Here is a 22574-nt window from a genome sequence, read left to right on the forward strand (position 1 = left end):
GCTATGTGTGAATCCACCAACACCATTATTTCAAACTGCTGGTGACCATCCAAGTAAACAGAAGGTTTGATTTAGAGCATTTGTGAGTACATTGGTGCTATGGGTATGAATAGAAGCAGCTATTAGAACACAATCCGGGATTCGAAGGCTGGGCTATTTTTGAGGATCTGCTTCCATCTGAACTTAAGAAGTAGATGCATACAAGGATGGAGTCAAAAGACTTGAAATACGCTTTGAGGTACAGACCAGTCTTGCGGCCCTGCAGCATATATTTTCTGCAATGGAGAAGTGCCAAATAGATGCATTTATAGACACGTATGTATGGATTAGAATTTTTGGTTGGTTTTGGAGCACACATTGCAATGATAGCTGAAAGATTTGAGGGACAACAGAATGGAATCTCTTGACAGGAACTCAGTGTCCTTGGAAGGGACAAGCATGTTAGGTTATTTTGAAGCCAATTTGCATTTAAAGGGTTGTTTCAGTTGTTAAAATAATGTACGTGACAAGGAAGGGATTAAATATTATAGAATGTTATCAACAAGGACTGCTTGGGATAAAGTTGAACAGTTAAATTAAAAACCCCACTCATAAAAGTAATAAACTATGAATGCTTTTTTAGTAAACCAATATAATTTAGGTGGATGGTTTCCCAATCTTTCTTGACAGCTGCTTCTGGTCAAAACTGAAATGATATTGAAACCTGGAACCATGAACAGATTTTGGTAGTAGAGGGTGTTAAATAGCCATTTTATTGTTGTCTCAGGACATGTAATTTTAGTAACTAGAACTACCGCTTGTGCCCTTTAGCCCAGTTACATGTTATTGTGCTTTATTTCTATTATTTCAGAATAGGCCACATTCGTGGTGTTGTTTCATTTTTTTTTATCTACTTGTTCTTTCACCTAGGAAAGCATTACATTTCTTAGCAAGATATTCTTTTCACTTTGTGCATTCCTCAAGGCTGCAGTGAGAAAGGGTTGTCAGCACAAGTGGTACACTGCATCTCCAATGTTTGCAGAAATACACTGATTCTTAGGTGGGGACAGTTTCTCAGAACATCAGCTGTTTTATTATAAAAACACTTCTTTGTCCCGTGCAAGTTAGAGGGAGATTCCTGCTAGATGACCGTCACTGCATGCTGATTGACTTTACTACAGCTGCTTAACGAGACTACTGGTTCCCTGGCCTACAAGGGGATGGTCTCTGTAGACAACAGGCTTCCTTGCTCAGGTATGGGAATGATGTCTTCCTATGGGGTAATACTGAAGGGTGGATTAGGGCTTATCATGCTGTGCTCTAATACAGATTAGGTAGGAATTGCATATATTATACATATTGAAAGTATGGTGGGACTTTTCCTGTGTTTCCCTTTTCTTGTCATCATTTTGCTTTCATTATGTTTCATCATTGTAATTACTGCATTTCATGCCATTTTATCTAAGACACAGCTGTTTCAATAAATCTTATTGAACCATTTTCTGCCTTTGTCTGTCTTTGCATGTGTGAGACTAATGTAACTGAGTGAAAAGGATGAGATCTGATACACCACGATTTCCCTGAGAAGTCATTATGTCATGCACAAGATTGTCACAAATCATCCCTGCTCCTGGGCAGAAATGTGGCGCTGCTAGTTGGCCAGAAGCGGATTAAGCCAACAGTTGTCACATGGTGTGGGATTAGACTCAGTTTCCCACAATTCAGGTGATGCTGTCACCCAAACCCAGCAGTCTCATTAGGATAAATAGAGCCCATGTGACAGAGGTTAGTCAGGTGTAGAAGGTGAAGTTATGACATTAGAATATAAGAGCATGTTTAGCAACACGTTGGGTAGTAGAATTTAATGCTTTAAGTACAGGATGCATATCAAAGAGGGCTCGAGCCAAAAAAACATAAAATGAGGACTGTCCTTTTTAGTATTAGGGAAGATCTGACTGCTAAGCTTAAACATGTGGGATTTGAGTATAATTAATCCTATAGGGTGAATGCAAAAATCACAAATTGAGAGTCTGTGTTAATTGACCTTATGGGCCTGAACAAGGACATTTGGATGGACTCACATGCCTTAACAGACATTAGTTACATGCTGGTGATACTTGGAGGGGGTGGTGGTGATGTGGTTTAGTCTTAGACTTAATATAAGAATTCCACCATTCACATCTCAAACCCAAAACCAAGTATTTGACTGCACTTGTTTCTTCTGTTAGGCTATTCCAATTTTGTAGAAAGTCCTTTGTGTTAGTGTTAGAAAATGCTTCCTATTTCTGTGTGGTCACCTTCATTTTTGTGGAGTTATACTGCTGGATTTTAAACTTTGCACTCTGGTCATTGCTGTCTAATTTCTCATTTCCAGTGCAAGTTCTCTGACCCTTACAACACAGCAGAATTGCCTAATCCCCAAGTGGCATACTTAACTTTCCAGTAAGACCAAAGCATTTAGGCCCATATTTATACATACTTTTTGACGCAAAACTGTGCCGGAGCAGTTTTGCGTCAAAAATATTACCGCCGGCTAACGCCATTTTGGTGCGCCGTGCGGGCGTCATATTAATACTTTGATGCACGGCGGCGCAAACCACAGGTGGGAGTCATTATTTTTGACGCACACCGCAGCGTCAAGTCATAAAGCGAAACGACGTTAACGCGGCCGAAATGACTATGGGTCGATTTGCGACCCCGCAAACCGGATATGCTCTGTTTTATGACGCAATAGCGTAAAAAAAAAACACGAACACAGCCATTTCACCAGAGGAGAGCCAAAATGGATCCCAGATGCCACTACAGACCCCAGGAAGATGACAGCAGACCAGGAACCAGCCAGGAGGACCCACACAAGAACCAGCACACTTTTAAGAAGAAAAGAAAGTGTCACTTTAGTGCAGAGGAGCAGGAAATTCTGGTTAAAGAGGTGACGGAACACCAGCACCAACTGTTTGTCACCTCAAAGTTGCCAATCAGTAGTGGACAGGCTATATGGCAACAAATTGTCGACAAGATTAACAGTGTGGCAGAAGTACGCAGAACAGTCATCGAGTGCAAGAAACGCTGGCATGACTGCAAGCGCAGGACAAAGGAAAAGATGGCCAGGAACAGGAAGGCACCATTGTATACTGGAGGTGGGAGTCCAGCACACCACATGGAGGAGATGGTCACAGCCGTCATCCCTGAGGAGATCGTCACAGGGATTGAAGGACAGGACAGCGCAGACTACCAGGAGACAACGCACATGCAGGGTAAGTCGCATGGGGAATTATAATGCAATAATGTCAACTGTGAGTGGGGGGATACTGACCACAAAATTCATGGAAGTCATCTTATACATGGAGTGGCATGGGTAAAGGGGCACGGCAGGGGGGCATGGCCCGTTCTGAGAAGACCTGGGGCACACCATTACACAACACCAACAACAGTCCCATGGGGGCATGCTGTCATGCCAGCCATGGAGCAAAGGGAAAGCCACGCCAGGAGGGAAGGCCACAACGTCAAACTGACATCCCGGCACACGTCAGCCACCATACCCCTACATTAACTAGGGCCCTCTTAACAACATCTAGCCATACCGACAACTGGAATGTAACTGCGACAACAGTTGCCACTACCACCTCTGCTCTGTGTGCAGCTCAAGTAGCCAATGGCAGTAACCTCCCTATGGATCATATACACCTAAATTAGGGGGAGATGATGACAACTTCAACAATCCTCAGAAACAAGACAAAGGCCCCAGTACTCTCAAATGTCAATGCCCATAGTTGTCGCAAACATCAGCCAATGTAAACAACATTAGTAGCTACACAGCACTAAGGACACACCCATGCTGCACATGTCAGGGTCCATCCTGTGCCTGGGTAACAATGCAACATCCCAAATGTCATACTGCTCAGACAACAGCATTGAGGGGGGGACACATGTAACTGGTCACTGAAATACACCTTCACAGTCAGAGGAGGAAATAGGACACTGATACGATTATCAGGGCAATCCAATGTAACACACATTCCCCAACATCAGCAGGACACATTACCAATGTCAACATCCATATCAGATCATAACATTGCCATGCATAGGATATGCCACATGTCAAATACATTTAAGTGGATGTGAAAGATCAGATATTGGGGCAGGTCCAGATTGTTAAGTGTGCTGCCAGGGCCATCAGTACACCCACAGCCAGTGAAAGGTCTCACAATGAGAATGGATGTAACGGAGGCTTGAGTTGGAAAAGAAGGTGGCAATTCTCTATTTGGCATAAACCAACACCTGGAGGCGATGAGGCTGACAAGTCTGATAACTCAATAACATACATGTGACATGCAGATGGGCCAAAGGCCTGGAAGAATGCCCATCTGAAGGACTGGAGAAATTAACACAAAACAAGATCACAAAGTGAATTCATCAAAAGGCAGGCACGTCACATCAAAATTGCCACAACACAGACACACTAATTGTACCCTGTTTCATTGCAGAGGAAGATGGATCTCCTGCGGATATGCCTGTCCCAGATTTCCCTGATAACATGGATGACGAACCGATAAACATTCCCCAGGAGACTATCCAAAAGGTCCTTGAAACCCTCCAGACCCCACCTTCAGTCACAAGGAGGAGCACAGAACAAGCAGCCATCGCAGAGGATCCACCCACCACCCCAATTGTAAGACCTCCAGCTCCAATACAGCTGAGGACTCAGACGACACTGGCACCAGCTTTGAGAGAACTATAGTTGGAGTACAGCGGGAGCTGGCCAAGGAGGTGCGGGTGGGGATGCAAACTATGGCAGCCAGCCTTGAGGGGGTGCGTCCGTGCATGATGTCATCTGCAGATCAGGCAGCAGCTATGCAAGCCCTAACATCCATCCTGCAAGGACTACAAGAAACTGTCAAGGAATTCACCACTGCAGTAAGGGAGTTGCCACAACACCTCGCACCCCAAATCTTCCACTGCATGCACGAATGCAATCATGACCCCCTCAGGGCCGACCTGGCTGCCTACCATCGTGATATGGCTGCTATTCTCAAGAACAAGCAGATCCTCCTTGCTGCAGTACTGCCCTTAAGACCTTCATAGGGAGCAGCGACCGGGATGTCTGACTCCACGTCTTCTAACACTGAGGTGTGTGTTGCCCCTTCACAAACAACAACAAGGACAGAGGAGGCAACACACACATCAAAAGAAGACATGGAACAGATCACATTCACAAGGAAAATGACCCGGAAGCACTAGTCCCTGCCACATGGCCCACATTTACCAAGGTCCTGCGCTTTGTAACTTGCCAGTCTTGCAACAACTTTACTCAAGCACTGTTCTGCAAACCACTGTACATCTTGTCACCCAGCCCAGTGATTGTCTCTCTCCAACTCATTGGCAAATTCGGTCCCTCTGCACTGTCTGAAACATCAACCCCAGTATGTCAAAAGCATTTTGGTAAACCCTTGTGTTGGATCACAATGTAAGATGTCACTATAATGGACTCACAATCATGGACAATGTACAGATAGCACTACAGCACTTTTCAATAAATAGCACTTACACAACAAATCTGTCTCTGGGTAATGTGACATATCAACTGTGCAGTAGATAACTGAAATGTGCCTACTGTCAAATTACGTAGCTTGTCAATACAACTGTCCTGATAATATGTAGTCAGAGAAATCTGCACAGTGCCCATGATTGCATCATACTCTGCCCATCCTGAGGGACACATCTGATGAAGTGAGAAACCATACACCATCATGCTGTGTTGGACAGAAGAATACTTCCTCAGGGGATAACTAAGTTATCAAATAGTGGCCGCAAAATGTTGTCAACATGCAAAAATAACACAAATAAAATGGCACACCAATCTAAGCAAACACTACAAAAACTGCATAAATGAATGTGTCTGAGTTTACATACAAATAGGTAATCATGCTGAACTGTGTCACAAATGATGTATGAGAGTCATGAAGACAAGAATACAAGATTGCCAATGAGAACTCATCTTATAAGGGTGTCCATGATCATCACACTGCAGTCAGACCTAAAACTGTTTCCCCAATACCAAGTCTGGAAGCACTGTTTGTGACTTTCAAAACACACTTATCAACAGAAACACATCGTCATCCATATTAACTGTGATTGGTGGTTGCAACGAAGGGTCGACACTTTGCAAGGTAGCTCTGGGCTAGCTGCCAATCGTACAGCTCAGTTGGGATTTGTTTGTAGCATAGGACACAGATGTTATAGTACAAAATTGATGTACACTGAATCCAAACCCACGATCAAGAACCATTCAACACATACTATTAAGGGTTAACCAAATATTTATTAAATGCTAATCACAGAGGAAACTGAGGGAAAAATATTACCTACCCTAATCTACCCTGACTACTCATTACCCACAACTGTCCCTAACTAACCTAAGCTACACTTATTTATCACATGTAACGAAACGTTCTAAACATCTACCCCCACCCCCCTTATGAGACGGGACACATGGAGGACAACACATACTAACCTAAACACATACTATACAAATATATTTTTTTTGGTTTTTTTCTTTGTAGTTTTTTTTTTAAACACACAAGAACCCCAACATAGCCACCCACCCACCCACCCACATACTTAAGAAGTAAATATATAAAGATTGTGGACCCCCCACCCACTAACACTAACTAAACTAACAGCCTATACTAACCTAACACTAAACCCCCCTAAGCCCACTAACTATAAGAACAAGGAAAGAGGAGGGAGGGGAGGGAATCATGTCCATCTAAAAATGTCTAGAGGTTGGCCCTCCGGAGGGTCCTCTTAATAGACTTAACACGCCGGTTAATGTGGCGCACAACCCGGCTCAGGTGGCTCAACTTGCGCAGCACTCTGTCCATTGTACGTTCCATTTGGTTGAAGGCTGCAGGGTCAACAGATGGAGCTGTGGCAGTCTGGGTACCGGTGGAGGAGGTCTGTGTGGGTGTGGTGCCAGGCCTAGTGGGCTGTCCTGCACCGGTGGCAATGCTGGGGCCTGGAAGTCCAGCAGATGTCGGACCAACAGTCCCAGCTGTGAGTGGGGCCACCTGGCTTGGATTGGTGGTTGTGCTGGTGGTGGCTGTGGTGGGCAAAGTAGGCCCACCCTGTGGGAAGGCTCTCCATGCCCCAGAGGCCCATTCATGGCGATATCGCCGGGCCATCCTCCGGAACCCTGACTCCACCAGCAGGATGTGCTGGTATCTCATGGCCCGGCGCTGGAATTCACGGACCCGGTCTGGAGTCATGTTAGCAGCTGTGAAGACAAATGCAGATATTCTACATTAGTAACTGCTTTGTGTGAAATGGCACAATAAGTTAATCAGAAAATACATCTACTGTACTTGTAACAGCTCATATCACAATACAGATCATTGAATGTCCCTGAGGAAGTACATGCCAGGCCAGACTACAAAGGTCACATCACACATAGCACATCCATAACCTACAAGATGGGTAACAACTAGCTTTGACTTGCAATCTGAGTTCTGCCAGTTATCAGCTAAGAATCATGCTGCATATCCTCCGCCAAGACCTGGGCTACAAATGTCAGTGTATGGAAAGCAAAACTAAAGCCACATGGTCTGCAAGTTGTAACTGGACTTGCCTGTATAGTACCAAGTGCCAAACCTGAGTGTGTATACTAGTTTGCAACCAAACCGTCACTTATTCACATGTATGTGTAACATGCTGGTAGCATCAGTACTAGGTACCCCATTCACAAACCCATGCCTGTGTTTGAGGGTGCGGGGGGTGGATAAACAACTATAATTTGCCAACAACATGTACACTGAGGAGTGTATAGAAAACTCCACACATGTTTGTCTCTACAGACACACCACAGGTAAGGTCTATTAACAATTAGGAGTCAGCAAACCCAAGAGCAATCATAGGGCTACACATGTCAGGAAATGCAGAACTTTGTACACCACATATACTTCCAGTGAGGCCTGACTTACATCAGACACATAGGGGGTCATTCTGAGGGTCACGAATGACGGAAGCACCGCCAACAGGCTGGCGGTGCTTCAAATGGCATTGTGACCGCGGCGGTAAAGCCGCGGTCGCCCTGCCGGGACCGGCGGTATTCTGCCGTTTTTGCCCCGGCTGGGAGAATCCGCTAGGGCAGCGCTGCTCTGGGGATTCTGACCCCCGTACCGCCAGCCTGTTTCTGGCGGTTTTCACCGCCAGGAAGAGGCTGGCAGTAAGGGGTGTCCTGGGGCCCCTGGGGGCCCCTGCACTGCCCATGCCAGTGGCATGGGCAGTGCAGGGGCCCCCTAACAGGGCCCCGGCCAGCTTTTCACTGTCTGCCTAGCAGACAGTGAAAAGCGCGACGGGTGCAACTGCAGCCGTCGCACTGCTGCAACACCGCCGGTTCCATTCGGAGCCGGCTCCTGTGTTGCGGCCTCATTCCCGCTGGGCCGGCGGACGCTAACTTGGTTAGCGCCCGCCGGCCCAGCGGGAATGTTGGAATGGGGACCGCGGAAATTTGGACGCATGGCGGCCAACATCACCCCCATAGTTGCTAGAACACCCATGATCATAAATTGCATGCACACCTAGGCCATTGCACTCAAGTTCCACATACTTGTAGCACTACATGTGGAAGTACATGCTGCTAGGAGTTTCTACCTACTGTTTCATAATTACGTAGGTAAATAGGGAAGCAGATGTCTATTGGAAAGCAATTTGCTGTACCAATCTTGGAGAATGTGGGTCTGACAGGCTGACTAAATCGGAGCTGACTTCCAGTGCGACTCTTGGTGATACAAGTGTCATCCACATGACTAACCCCTGTATTCACAGTGGGGCCTACAGGAATGGCCTACAATCCCTACATAATACCATTGGATACGCATTGGCCAACTCAAAACATGTGAGAAACTGAATTCCCACTCATGGAACAAGAGAAAAGCTTGCCCAACGCATCACACCTTGCTATGCGTTCAACTCACACGAGTCCATAACCAGCAAACACAACACATAACAGACATATCAACACTTACTGGAGTGGTCTGGGTCCTCAAATGTCGCACCTCTCCCACAGTGTAGGGTGCCGGTCCACCTGTAAGGTATGGAAGGAAGAAATGTGCTCAAAATCTGTGCACACGCAACAATTTCATAAACATATACAATGTGTAGGCTGAATAAGGAAATGGCAGCCATTCAGACATGATGGTACTGCATCTGATATATCACGGCCAACTTGTACATAGCATGCGTCTCCTGTGACAGTTACACACATATCTGCACACATACATTGGCCCTAACTATCATGTGGTTGCAAACATGCACCGTAAAGGGTGACCAGAACAAATATGGAGTGTAATAGTCTCATCATGTGCATCCAAGAAAGACATCCAAAGCCTGGTTACTTGAGGACTGCATTACCAGTCAAACATGCCTTGTGGCCCTGACACATTAATGACACATAGGTACAATGTACAGAGGGAGGGGCAGGGACTTTTGTAAGCCCCCTGTTGTTACATTTGATTCAATTGATGTGGCCCAGCTATGGTGATTTGCACCAACCGTGGGGATGTGAAGCCATGTGCCTACACTTGGACTGCCATCCATATTTGGAATGTGGCACAACTAACTCCAACAAACATTCTAAGATGTTAGCTGAGGGCACCTTACACCTTTTCCCAATGTTTTCAAATCCAGATCTGACATGTATCCAAAAAGATCAAGGAACACAATAATCCCACACATTCATAGTACTTCCCTTAACGCTTTTCTTCCACACTCACCAGACTCACATGAGACATGTGTCTGAGCCACTTTGCTATTATCAATTGACGTGAAGGCAGCACTCATTTTCTGCATCATGTAGTGATTCTAAAGTCAGTCTAGCAATTGCGTCAACAAAGTTGACCTAAATGTTGGTACATCTGTACTTCTCTGTCAATAGTATCATATATAGACATGATTGGCTCCTATTTTGTTTGCTTTTCTGACAATAATGCCACCCCAATTTCCTTCATGGAAAAGTATCCTGTAAGTTTGCTGAGCATGTGCTACCTGACAGCTAGCAATTGTGATCCTTGCCATAGTGCATCAATTATCCCTTTATGTTTCCCCAGCATTACACACAGTCAGCAAGTTAGCTGGCAGACATTGTACTAATCCCCTTATGTCACTACAGAGCATTTAATCGTGCACATTAACATGATTCGTACTCACCAACAGTGCCACCAATCATGATTCCCAGGTGGTCCAAGAGATCCTGCTCCCTGGTGATGAGGTCAGCCCACTGGTGCTTCAGCTGGTGGTCACTCGTCTGGCTGGCATACACACGCTGCAGGTGATGCAGGACCTTTCCCCACCGGATTCTGCGCGCCTCTGTTGGATACCCCTGTATCACCCCGCCTGGATCATGAACGGCAAGAAATGGCACACAAGCCAGATGAACCCCACAACTCCTCTTCCCCCATCCTGCCAAGACGTGGCCTACCAGACATACTTGAGAAGAGAAAGGGAATAGGGGTAAAAGAAATAGAAAGGGGAAAAGGGGGAAAGTAGGGGTACAAATACAGATGAAAAGTAAACTTAACCACTAAAAGAGCCCAACTATCCCCAACTACCACTACCCACAACAGACTCCCACAAACAACAAAAACATAAGATAAATGGACAAATGTAGACAAAACACAGTAGTACAGTATACAGCAACAATATTTATTTCCCAAATGGACTTTACAGATAGCACACAGGACAAAAAAGCACAAAATCTCAGGACAATACTCTCTACACAGCCACACAGTCTAGAAGGATCATAGACTGCAAAGTGAAAGTGAAAGTACACCCACTGTACATGATTTGTAAACAGGATATCCTATTACATCACTTCCTGTATGAAAAGTCCTGCCTTTTTCGTGTTATGCATCATTTTTTGTCTACTAAAACTGTATTTGCGTCATTTTTTTTGACGCACAGAAGTGAAAATTAGCCCGTATCCACATAGCGCAGAAGGCAGGAGAGGATATTCCGCCCCAGAACCACCCTTCAGGGCCTCAGGGAACTCAACATCATCCAGAGGTACCGGTTGAACTGGCAGGCCATTCAGCAGCTGCTGCGCAACATTGAACCGCAGTTGGCCCCCACTTTGCTGACACCCCGCACCATCCCAACAGAAACCAAGCTGCTTGCCGTACTTCATATGCTGGCAAGTGGCTCTTTCCAAACAACTGGTGCCCTGGTTGGCGGAATATCACGACCATCATTCTCTGCCTTTTTGCCCAAAGTACTGGATGCCATCATTGGACTGACACCCCGCCACATCTGCTTCCCTAACACACTGCAGAAGCAGCAGGAAACAAAACAGGGGTTCTACCTCATCAGTGGCTTCCCACACGTCCTTGGTGCAATCGACTGCACACATGTACGCCTTGTGCCATCTGCTGCGACTGAACACCTCTACCGCAACAGGAAGCACACACCTTCCATCAACGTGCAGGCCATAGTTGATCACCAGGGATTGATCACCAACATCAAGGCTAAATATCCTGGGAGTGTAAAGTTTTGGTAGACAAAAATGACTCATAACGCGAAAAAGGCAGGACTTTTCATACAGGAAGTGATGTAATAGGATATCCTGTTTACAGATCATGTACAGTGGGTGTACTTTCACTTTCACTTTGCAGTCTACGATCCTTCTAGACTGTGTGGCTGTGTAGAGAGTGTTGTCCTGAGATTTTGTGCTTTTTTGTCCTGTGTGCTATCTGTAAAGTCCATTTGTGAAATAAATATTGTTGCTGTATACTGTACTGTACTACTGTGTTTTGTCTACATTTGTCCATTTATCTTGTGTTTTTGTTGTTTGTGGGAGTCGGTTGTGGGTAGTGGTAGTTTGGGGATAGTTGGGCTCTTTTAGTGGTTAAGTTTACTTTTCATCTGTATTTGTACCCCTACTTTCCCCCTTTTCCCCTTTCTATTTCTTTTACCCCTATTCTCTTTCACTTCTCAAGTATGTCTGGTAGGCCACGTCTTGGGAGGATAGAGGAAGAGGAGTTGGGGGGGTTCATCTGGCTTGTGTGCCATTTCTTGCCGCTCATGATCCAGGCAGGGGGCAGGGTGATACAGGGGTATCCAACAGAGGCACGCAGAATCCGGTGGGGAAAGGTGCTGCATCACCTGCAGCGTGTGTATGCCAGCCAGAGGAGTGACCACCAGCTGAAGCACCGGTGGGCTGACCTCATCACCAGGGAGCAGGATCTCTTGGACCACTTGGGAATCATGATTGGTGGCACTGTTGGTGAGTACGAATCATGTTAATGTGCACGATTAAATGCTCTGTAGAGACATAAGGGGATTAGTACAATGTCTGCCAGCTAACTTGCTGACTGTGTGTAATGCTGGGGAAACATAAAGGGATAATTGATGCACTATGGCAAGGATCACAATTGCTAGCTGTCAGGTAGCACGTGCTCAGCAAACTTACAGGATACTTTTCCATGAAGGAAATTGGGGCAGTCTTTTTGTCAGAAAAGCAAACAAAATAGGAGTCAATCATGTCTATATAGGGTACTATTGACTGAGAAGTACAGATGTACCAACATTTAGGTCAACTTTGTTGACGCAATTGCTAGACTGACTTTAGAATCACTACATGATGCAGAAAATGAGTGCTGCCTTCACGTCAATTGATAATAGCAAAGTGGCTCAGACATATGTCTCATGTGAGTCTGGTGAGTGTGGAAGGAAAGTGTTCACGGAAGTACTATGAATGTGTCGGATTATTGTGTTCCTTGATCATTTTGGATACATGTCAGATCTGGATTTAAAAACATAGTGAAAAGGTGTAAGGTGCCCTCAGCTAACATCTTAGAATGTTTGTTGGAGTTAGTTGTGCCACATTCCAAATATGGATGGCAGTCCAAGTGTATGCACATGGCTTCACATCTCCATGGTTGGTGCAAATCACCATAGCTGGGCCACATCAATTAAATCAAATGTAACAACAGGGGGGCTTACAAAAGTCCCTGCGCCTCCCTCTGTACATTGTACCTATGTGTCATTAATGTGGCATGGCCACAAGGCATGTTTGACTGGTAATGCAGTCCTCAAGTAACCAGGCTTTGGCTGTCTCTCTTGGATCCACATGATGAGACTATTACACTCCATATTTTTTTCTGGTCACCAATTACGGGGCATGTTTGCAACCACATGATAGTTTGGGCCAATGTATGTGTGCAGATATGTGTGTAACTGTCACAGGAGACCCATGCTATGTACAAGTTGGCCGTGATATATCAGATGCAGTACCATCATGTCTGAATGGCTGCCATTTCCTTATTCAGCCTACACATTGTATATGTTTATGAAATTGTTGCGCTGTGCACAGATTTTGAGCACATTTCTTCCTTCCATACCTTACCGGCACCCTACACTGTGGGAGAGGTGGCGACATTTGAGGACCCAGACCACTCCAGTGAGTGTTGATATGTCTGTTATGTGTTGTGTTTGCTGGTTATGGATGTTCTAGCAACTATGGGGTGATTCCAACTCTGGCGGGCGGCTACTGCCGCCCGCCAGGCAGAAACTGCCATTTGGCCGCCATGCGGCCAAAATTCCGCGGCCCCCATTCTGACATTCCCGCTGGGCCGGCGGGAATGAGGCCGCAACACAGGAGCCGGCTCCTAATGGAGCCGGCGGTGTTGCGGCGGTGCGACGGGTGCAGTTGCACCCGTCGCGCTTTTCACTGTCTGCCATGCAGACAGTGAAAAGCAGGCCGGGGCCCTGTTAGGGGGCCCCAGGACACCCCTTACTGTCAGCCTCTTCCTGGCAGTGTAAACCGCCAGAAACAGGCTGGCGGTAAGGGGGTCATATTCCCCAGGGCAGCGCTGCTTGCAGCGCTGCCCTGGCGGATTATCACCGCCGGGGGAAAATCGGCGGGACACCGCCGTCCCCGGCGGTGCGACCACGGCTTTACCGCCGCGGTCAGAATTGGAAATGAAGCACCGCCAGCCTGTTGGCGGTGCTTCCGTCATTCTTGCCCTGGTGGTCCAAGTCCGCCAGGGCCAGAATGACCCCCTATGTGTCTGATGTAAGTCAGGCCTCACTGGAAGTATATGTTGTGTACCAAGGTTTGCATTTCCTGACATGTGTGGCCCTATGATTGCTCTAGGGTTTGCTGACTCCTAATTGTTGATAGACCTTACCTGCGGTGTGTCTGTAGAGACAAACATGTGTGGAGTTTTCTATACACTCCTCGGTGTACATGTTGTTGGCAAATTATAGTTGTTTATCCACCCCCCCACCCTCAAACACGGGCATGGGTTTGTGAATGGGGTACCTAGTACTGATGCTACCAGTATGTTACACATACATGTGAATAAGTGACGGTTTGGTTGCAAACTAGTATACACACTCAGGTTTGGCACTTGGTACTATACTGGCAAGTCCAGTTACAACTTGCAGACCATGTGGCTTTAGCTTTGCTTTCCGTACACTGACATTTGTAGCCCAGGTCTTGGCGGAGGATATGCAGCATGATTCTTAGCTGATAACTCACAGAACTCAGATTGCAAGTCAAAGCCAGTTGTTACCCATCTTGTAGGTTATGGATGTGCTACATGTGATGTGACCGTTGTAGTCTGGCCTGCCATGTACTTCCTCAGGGACATTCAATGATCTGTATTGTGATATGAGCTGTTACAAGTACAGTAGATGTATTTTCTGATTAACTTCTTGTGCCATTTCACACAATGCAGTTACTAATGTAGAATATCTGCATTTGTCTTCACAGCTGCTAACATGACTCCAGACCAGGTCTGTGAATTCCAGCGCCGGGCCATGAGATACCAGCACATCCTGCTGGTGGAGTCGGGGTTCTGGAGGATGGCCCGGCGATATCGCCATGAATGGGCCTCCAGGGCATGGAGAGCCTTCCCACAGGGTGGGCCTACTTTGCCCACCACAGCCACCACCAGCACAACCACCAATCCGAGCCAATTGGCCCCATCCACAGCTGGGACTGTTGGTCCGACATCTGCTGGACTTCCAGGCCCTAGCATTGCCACCGGTGCAGGTCAGCCCACTAGGCCTGGCACCACACCCACACAGACCTCCTCCACCGGTACCCAGACTGCCACAGCTCCATCTCTTGACCCTGCAGCCTTCAACCAAATGGAACGTAAGATGGACAGAGTGCTGCGCAAGTTGAGCCACCTAAGCCGGGATGTGCGACTCATTAACCGGCGTGTTAAGTCTATTAAGAGGACCCTCCGGAGGGCCAACCTCTAGACATTTTTAGATGGACATGATTCCCTCCCCTCCCTCCTCTTTCCTTGTTCTTATAGTTAGTGGGCTTAGGGGGCTTAGTGTTAGGTTAGTATAGGCTTTTAGTTTAGTTAGTGTTAGTGGGTGGGGGGTCCACAATCTTTATATATTTACTTCTTAAGTGTGTGGGTGGGTGGGTGGTTGGGGGGCTATGTTGGTGTTTTTGTGTGTTTAAAAAAAAAAATACAAAGAAAAAAACAAACAAAAAAATATTTGTATAGAATAGTATAGTATGTGTTTAGGTTAGTATGTTTTGTCATCCATGTGTCCCGTCTCATAAGGGGGGTGGGGGGTAGATGTTTAGAACGTTTAGTTACATGTGATAAGTAAGTGTAGCTTAGGTTAGTTAGGGACAGTTGTGGGTAATGAGTAGTCAGGGTAGATTAGGGTAAGTAAGATTTTTCCCTCAGTTTCCTCTTCTGTGATTAGCATTTACTAAATATTTGGTTAACCCTTAATAGTATGTGTTGAATGGTACTTGATCGTGGGCTTGGGTTCAGTGTACATCAATTTTGTACTATAACATCTGTGTCCTATGCTACAAACAAATCCCAACTGAGCTGTACGATTGGCAGCTAGCCCAAAGCTACCTTGCAAAGTGTCGACCCTTCGTTGCAACCACCAATCACAGTTAATATGGATGACGATGTGTTCTGTTGATAAGTGTGTTTTGAAAGTCACAAACAGTGCTTCCAGACTTGGTATTGGGGAAACAGTTTTAGGTCTGACTGCAGTGTGATGACCATGGACACCGTTATAAGATGAGTTCTCATTGGCAATCTTGTATTCTTGTCTTCATGACTCTCATACATCATTTGTGACACAGTCCAGCATGATTACCTATTTGTATGTAAACTCTGACACCTCCATGTATGCAGTTTTTGTAGTGTTTGCTTAGATTAGTGTGCCATGTTATTTGTGTTATTTTTGCATGTTGACAACATTTTGCGGTTACTATTTGATGACTTAGTTATCCCCTGTGGAAGCATTCTTCTGTCCAACACAGCATGATGGTGTATGGTTTCTCACTTCATAAGATTTGTCCCTCAGGATGGGCAGAGTATGATACAATCATGGGCACTGTGCAGATTTCTCTGACTACATGTTATCAGGACAGTTGTATTGACAAGCTACGTAATTTGACAGTAGGCACATTTCAGTTATCTACTGCACAGTTGATATGTCACATTACCCAGAGACAGATTTGTTGTGTAGTGCTATTTATTGAAAAGTGCTGTAGTGCTATCTGTACATTGTCCATGATTGTGAGTCCATTATAGTGACATCTTACATTCTGATCCAACACAAGGGTTTACCAAAATGGTTTTGACATACTGGGGTTGATGTTTCAGACAGTGCAGAGGGACAGACTTTGCCAATGAGTTGGAGAGAGACAATCACTGGGCTGGGTGACAAGATATACAGTGGTTTCCAGAACAGTGCTTGAGTAAAGTTGTTGCAAGACTGGCAAGTTACAAAGCGCAGGACCTTGGTAAATGTGGGCCATGTGGCAGGGACTAGTGCTTCTGGGTCATTTTCCATGTGAATGTGATCTGTTCCATGTCTTCTTCTTCTGATGTGTGTGTTGCCTCCTCTGTCCTTGTTGTTGTTGGTTGTGAAGGGGCAACACACACCTCAGTGTTAGAAGACGTTGAGTCAGACATCCCGGTCGCTGCTCCCTGTGAAGGTCTTAAGGGCAGTACTGCAGCAAGGAAAATCTGCTGGGTCTTGAGAATAGCAGCCACATCACGATGGTAGGCAGCCAGGTCAGCCCTGAGGGGGTCATGATTGCATTCGTGCATGAAGTGGAAGGTTTGGGGTGCGAGGTGTTGTGGAAACTCCCTTACTGCAGTGGTGAATTCCTTGACAGTTTCTTGTAGTCCTTGCAGGATGGATGTTAGGGCTTGCATAGCTGCTGTCTGATCTGCAGATGACATCATGCACGAACGCACCCCCTCAAGGCTGGCTGCCATAGTTTGCATCCCCACCCGCACCTCCTTGGCCAGCTCCCGCTGTACTCCAACTACAGTTCTCTCAAAGCTGGTGCCAGTGTCGTCTGAGTCCTCAGCTGTATTGGAGCTGGCAGGACTTACAATTGGGGTGGTGGGTGGATCCTCTGCGATGGCTGCTTGTTCTGTGCTTCTCCTTGTGACTGAAGGTGGGGTCTGGAGAGTTTCAAGGACCTTTTGGATAGTCTCCTGGGGAATGTTTATCGGCTCATCATCCATGTCATCAGGGAAATCTGGGACAGGCATATCCGCAGGAGATCCATCTTCCTCTGCAATGAAACAGGGTACAATTAGTGTGTCTGTGTTGTGGCAATTTTGATGTGACGTGCCTGCCTTTTGATGAATTCACTTTGTGATCTTGTTTTGTGTTAATTTCTCCAGTCCTTCAGATGGGCATTCTTCCAGGCCTATGGCCCACCTGCATGTCACATGTATGTCATTGAGTTATCAGACTTGTCAGCCTCATCACCTCTAGGTGTTGGTTTATGCCAAATAGAAAATTGCCACCTTCTTTTCCTACTCAAGCCTCCGTCTACATCCATTCTCATGGTGAGACCTTTCACTGGCTGTGGGTGTTCTGATGGCCCTGGCAGCACACTTAACAACCTGGACCTGCCCCAATCTTTGATCTTTCACATCCACTTAAATGTATTTGACATGTGGCATATCCTATGCATGGCAATGTTATGATCTGATATGGATGTTGACATTGGTAATGTGTCCTGCTGATGTTGGGGAATGTGTGTTACATTGGATTGCCCTGATAATCGTATTAGTGTCCTATTTCCTCCTCTGACTGTGCAGGTGTATTTCAGTGACCAGTTACATGTCCCCCCCCCCCCTCAATGCTGTTGTCTGAGCAGTATGACATTTGGGATGTTGTATTGTTACCCAGGCACAGAATGGACCCTGACAAATGCAGCATGGGTGTGTCCTTAGTGCTGTGTAGCTCCTATTGTTGTTTACATTGGCTGATGTTTGCGACAACTATGGGCATTGACATTTGAGAGTACTGGGGCCCTTGTCTTGTTTCTGGGGATTGTTGAAGTTGTCATCCTCACCCCCTAATTTAGGTGTGTATGATCCATGGGGAGGTTACTGCCATTGGCTTCTTGAGCTGCACACAGAGCAGAGGTGATAGTGGCAACTGTTGTCGCAGTTACATTCCAGTTGTAGGTATGGCTAGAGGTTGTTAAGAGGGCCCTAGTTAATGTCAGTTTGACGTTGTGGCCTTCCCTCCTGGCGTGGCTTTCCCTTTGCTCCATCGATGGCATGACAGCAGGCCCCCATGGGACTGTTGTTGGTGTTGTGTAATGGTGTGCCCCAGGTCTTCTCAGAACGGGCCATGCCCCCGTGCTGTGCCCCTTTACCCATGCCACTCCATGTATAAGATGACTTCCATGCATTTTGTGGTCGGTATCCCCCCCTGCTCAGAGTTGACATTATTGCATTATAATTCCCCATGCGACTTACCCTGCATGTGCGTTGTCTCCTGGTAGTCTGCGCTGTCCTGTCCTTGAATCCCTGTGACGATCTCCTCAGGGATGACGGCTGCGACCATCTCCTCCATGTGGTCCAGGGCCTCCTGGTGTGCTGGACTCCCACCTCCAGTCTGCAGTGCTACCTTCCTGTTCCTGCCCATCTTTTCCTTGGTCCTACGCTTGCAGTCATGCCAGCGTTTCTTGCACTCGATGACTGTTCTGCGTACTTCTGCCACACTGTTAATCTTGTTGACAATTTGTTGCCATATAGCCTGTCTCCTACTGATTGGCAACTTTGAGGTGACAAACAGTTGGTGCTGGTGTTCCGTCACATCTTTAACCAGAATTTCCTGCTCCTCTGCACTAAAGCAACACTTTCTTTTCTTCTTAAAAGTGTCCTGGTTCTTGTGTGGGTCCTCCTGGCTGGTTCCTCGCCTGCTGTCATCTTCCTGGGGTCTGTAGTGGCATCTGGGATCCATGTTGGCTCTCCTCTGGTGAAATGGCAGTGTTTGCGTTTTTTTTTTATGCTATTGCGTCAAAAAACGGCGCATATCCGGTTTGCGGCGTCGTAAATCGACCCACAGTCATTTCCGCTGCGTTAACGTCGTTTTGCTTTACGACTTGACGCTGTGGTGTGCGTCAAAAATAATGACTCCCACCTGTGGTTTGCGCCGCCATGCGTCAAAGTATAAATATGACGCCCACACGGCGCACCAAAATGGCATTAGCCGGCGGTAATATTTTTGACGCAAAACTGCTCCGGCGCAGTTTTGCATCAAAAAGTATAAATATGGGCCAGAGTCACCTCTAGGTAGGCCTTGCAGCCCGCGAGGTAAGGAGGCTAGTATTTAAAATTGAAACAGGTAAAAATTTAGGATAGGCATGTACTTACAGTGACAAGCCCCCAAAAGTTACTTTCACTATGTGTGTGGAGTAGCCTTGAAAAAAACTAAAGTAGAATTATTTTTATACTTTTGGATTGTAAAAAATCACATCATCCATTTAACAACTGTTTTTCATATTTATTAACCACCCAATATTATGGTGATTGACAGTGCTGTGCTGCACCTGTTTGTGTGCCCCAAGTGACTGCTATCGGCGTCACTGTGGCTCTGGTTGAACTGTGGTCGAGTGGGTCCCAGTCACCGAAGCAGAATCTTGCAACCTGTTGCACCTGACCCACCCCAAAATGGCTCAAAGTTTCTAGGTCTCTGCCCTGGGACCTACAGCACGTAGGAGGATTGCCTCATTGCCATATCTCTGGCAAATCGCAGCGACAAGCATCAAGAATCACTATTTTGGATGAAGTGGGTCACTGCAGCACTGAGGCCTACCTATTACTGCTCTCATTAAGCCTGGAATAGGTCCCCTGTCTGAAGATAGCCACTCCAGTTACAGTCTCTAGGACACCATTATGCTACCTTTGCCCACTGGGCCAATTAAGACAGCTGCGTTTGGTTTGTTCCACTTTAGGAGAAGTAAGATTATTAATTTAGGATATGGGAGAAATTTGGGTCAGCCCATGACTAAGAACAGGATATGTGCTGAATTTTGGTAGCCAGGGGTGGATTCCCAAAGTGAAGCCAGGGTCAAGGATTAGGTTATATGTAGAGAGAGTGGCAAGCAGTTAACAACAGTCAACCATCACTCGTAGCCATTGAAATTACCAACTAGACCCTGGGCGAAAATGTCAGTTAACTTTGTTGGGCCATTTCATAATTTCAATTTTAGGAATTGGTATGCCTTGGCTCTGCCAGATTACTTTAGGAAGTGGTAGGCAAAACATTTTTGATGTAATTGAATATTAACTCTGTGTGTTGTATTTTTTGGGATCATATTCATGAGGAGGTGTTTCCCAAATATATTTTCTCACATAATGAAGGGTAATTTCTCTCATAAATACATTTGTATGGAGTGTATCATCAAACACTACTTGAGTGCTTTATTCTATCCTCAGGTGAATTGTCTATTTGAACATATGAACAGAGCATTAGTCAAACGCATTCAGTGAGTTAAAAGAACAAAAATAGCCAAATACAAACAGTGGAGAGTATGCTATGGTCTTATTGTACCTGCCCCCAGTAGATTGCCAGCTTCAGTCCATCCAAAGTGCTTAGAGGAATGACACTATGTTCCAAAAGAGGCATTCTGTGTGAATAAGGATGTGGTTTTGATGTAGAGTTGACTCGTCCAGGCTGGAGAAGGAAATCTTGTCAAGAGATGGAAGAGCCCAAGCGAGGTAAAAAACATGCTATGTTGAGAGACAGAGAGTGGGGTCCAATGTGGAAAAAATCAGAGTGGGACATTGGAAGTGAATTAAATGTACGTTGAACCATGCCAAGGGGAGCTTCAATTTTTGGAAGGTCATGATAGTAGAGAGAATACGTAGGAACACAATTTTGGTGTTGGAGGAGTAGTGCTGTAACATAGAAAAGATTGTCAGTGTTGAATAGGTAAAGCTATTGTCCTGGTGTGAGGAAGGGGTTATTCCTCAAGGAGACATTCAGATTAAGAGAGAAAAAGCAATGACTGGTAGAATTACCCAATACAGAAAGGTGTTCAATAGGGTGAATGCTGAATAGCCTGAGTTGAATCTCTTTTCCTCACTTTCTACAAGTTATTTCCCATCTGAATTTCCATTTTGTGTTTTGTGGGTTACATGTGTTCTTACATATATTGGTTTACAGTTTCATAAAAAAGTGAAAATTTGTACTTATACGTTTAGAATGAATTTTCAATAGAAGGTTTAGCTGTGTTCTGTGTTCTATATTATGCTGGCTGATTGAGGGATTAGAGAATTTTGTGATTTGAATTCTTGGTAGTCTTCCAGCAGTTGGATTTTGCTTGAAGACTGTAGTACATAAAGACTTGCTGTGCAGATGTTGCCGTGAGTTTCATCTGCACAACAGGAAAGAGAAGAATTTGGAAATGTGGCCCAAAAGAGTAAAAAAACAGGGCATCATATTCCATGAATACCAAAACCTTTCTTAGAAAGCTATTCAGTAGCAGGAGGCTATCTTCTCATGTTCACACAAAATTGTTAGAAGGGTGTCCTGGGAGACAGGAGACTGTTTCCTCATCCTCCCATCAGTGTGTAACTGTCCGAACTGTCATGCAAACATTTTCCTATAAAAATATATCTGCGGACTGACCACTGAAGATAGAGTTAGGAGAACAAGGGAAGGGGATTAGTTATTTTCACAGGTGCTTGGGCTTATTAAAGGAAAGGAACATCAGGGGCCCCATCTACAAGAAACTATTGCATGGGAATCGATGCACCAGTTTTTTTGCACTAGCCCTGGACCCCCTAACGGTGCCATGGTAGCACTGTATTTGTGATATAGTGATCCATGGCAAACATTTCCACAGATGTGCCAGAAATTCTGATGCATCTGTGGCGTTAAACTGATGCATGGCTGGACTACCATAAAAAAGGATGACTCTACTCCAGCATTGCTGTTGGGTCCAATATAAAAAAGCCTAGCATCACTTTAGCACCTGCTCTGAGCAGGCATTAAAAATTTGTCACTGTGAAGGTGCAGAACAGCATGGTGAAATCTTGTAGATTTCACTGCGCCAGTTCTGCGTGGCTTTTAACGGGGGAACACCTACCTTGCATACATTATCCCAGCGCAGGTATAATGTGGCAAAAGACTTTACAAACTGGTGCAATGGTCCCATTGTGCCAGTTTGTAAATGTGGCACTGTGTAGGGGACGGCTTGCACCACTGCAGCATAAAAAACAATGCTACAGCAGCGCAAGGGACTTGAAAATAAGCCCACAGGTATTTTAGAAGAACTCTCT

The sequence above is a fragment of the Pleurodeles waltl genome, chromosome 1_1 (assembly GCF_031143425.1).
Source record: "Pleurodeles waltl isolate 20211129_DDA chromosome 1_1, aPleWal1.hap1.20221129, whole genome shotgun sequence".
Taxonomy (NCBI): Eukaryota; Metazoa; Chordata; class Amphibia; order Caudata; family Salamandridae; genus Pleurodeles; species Pleurodeles waltl.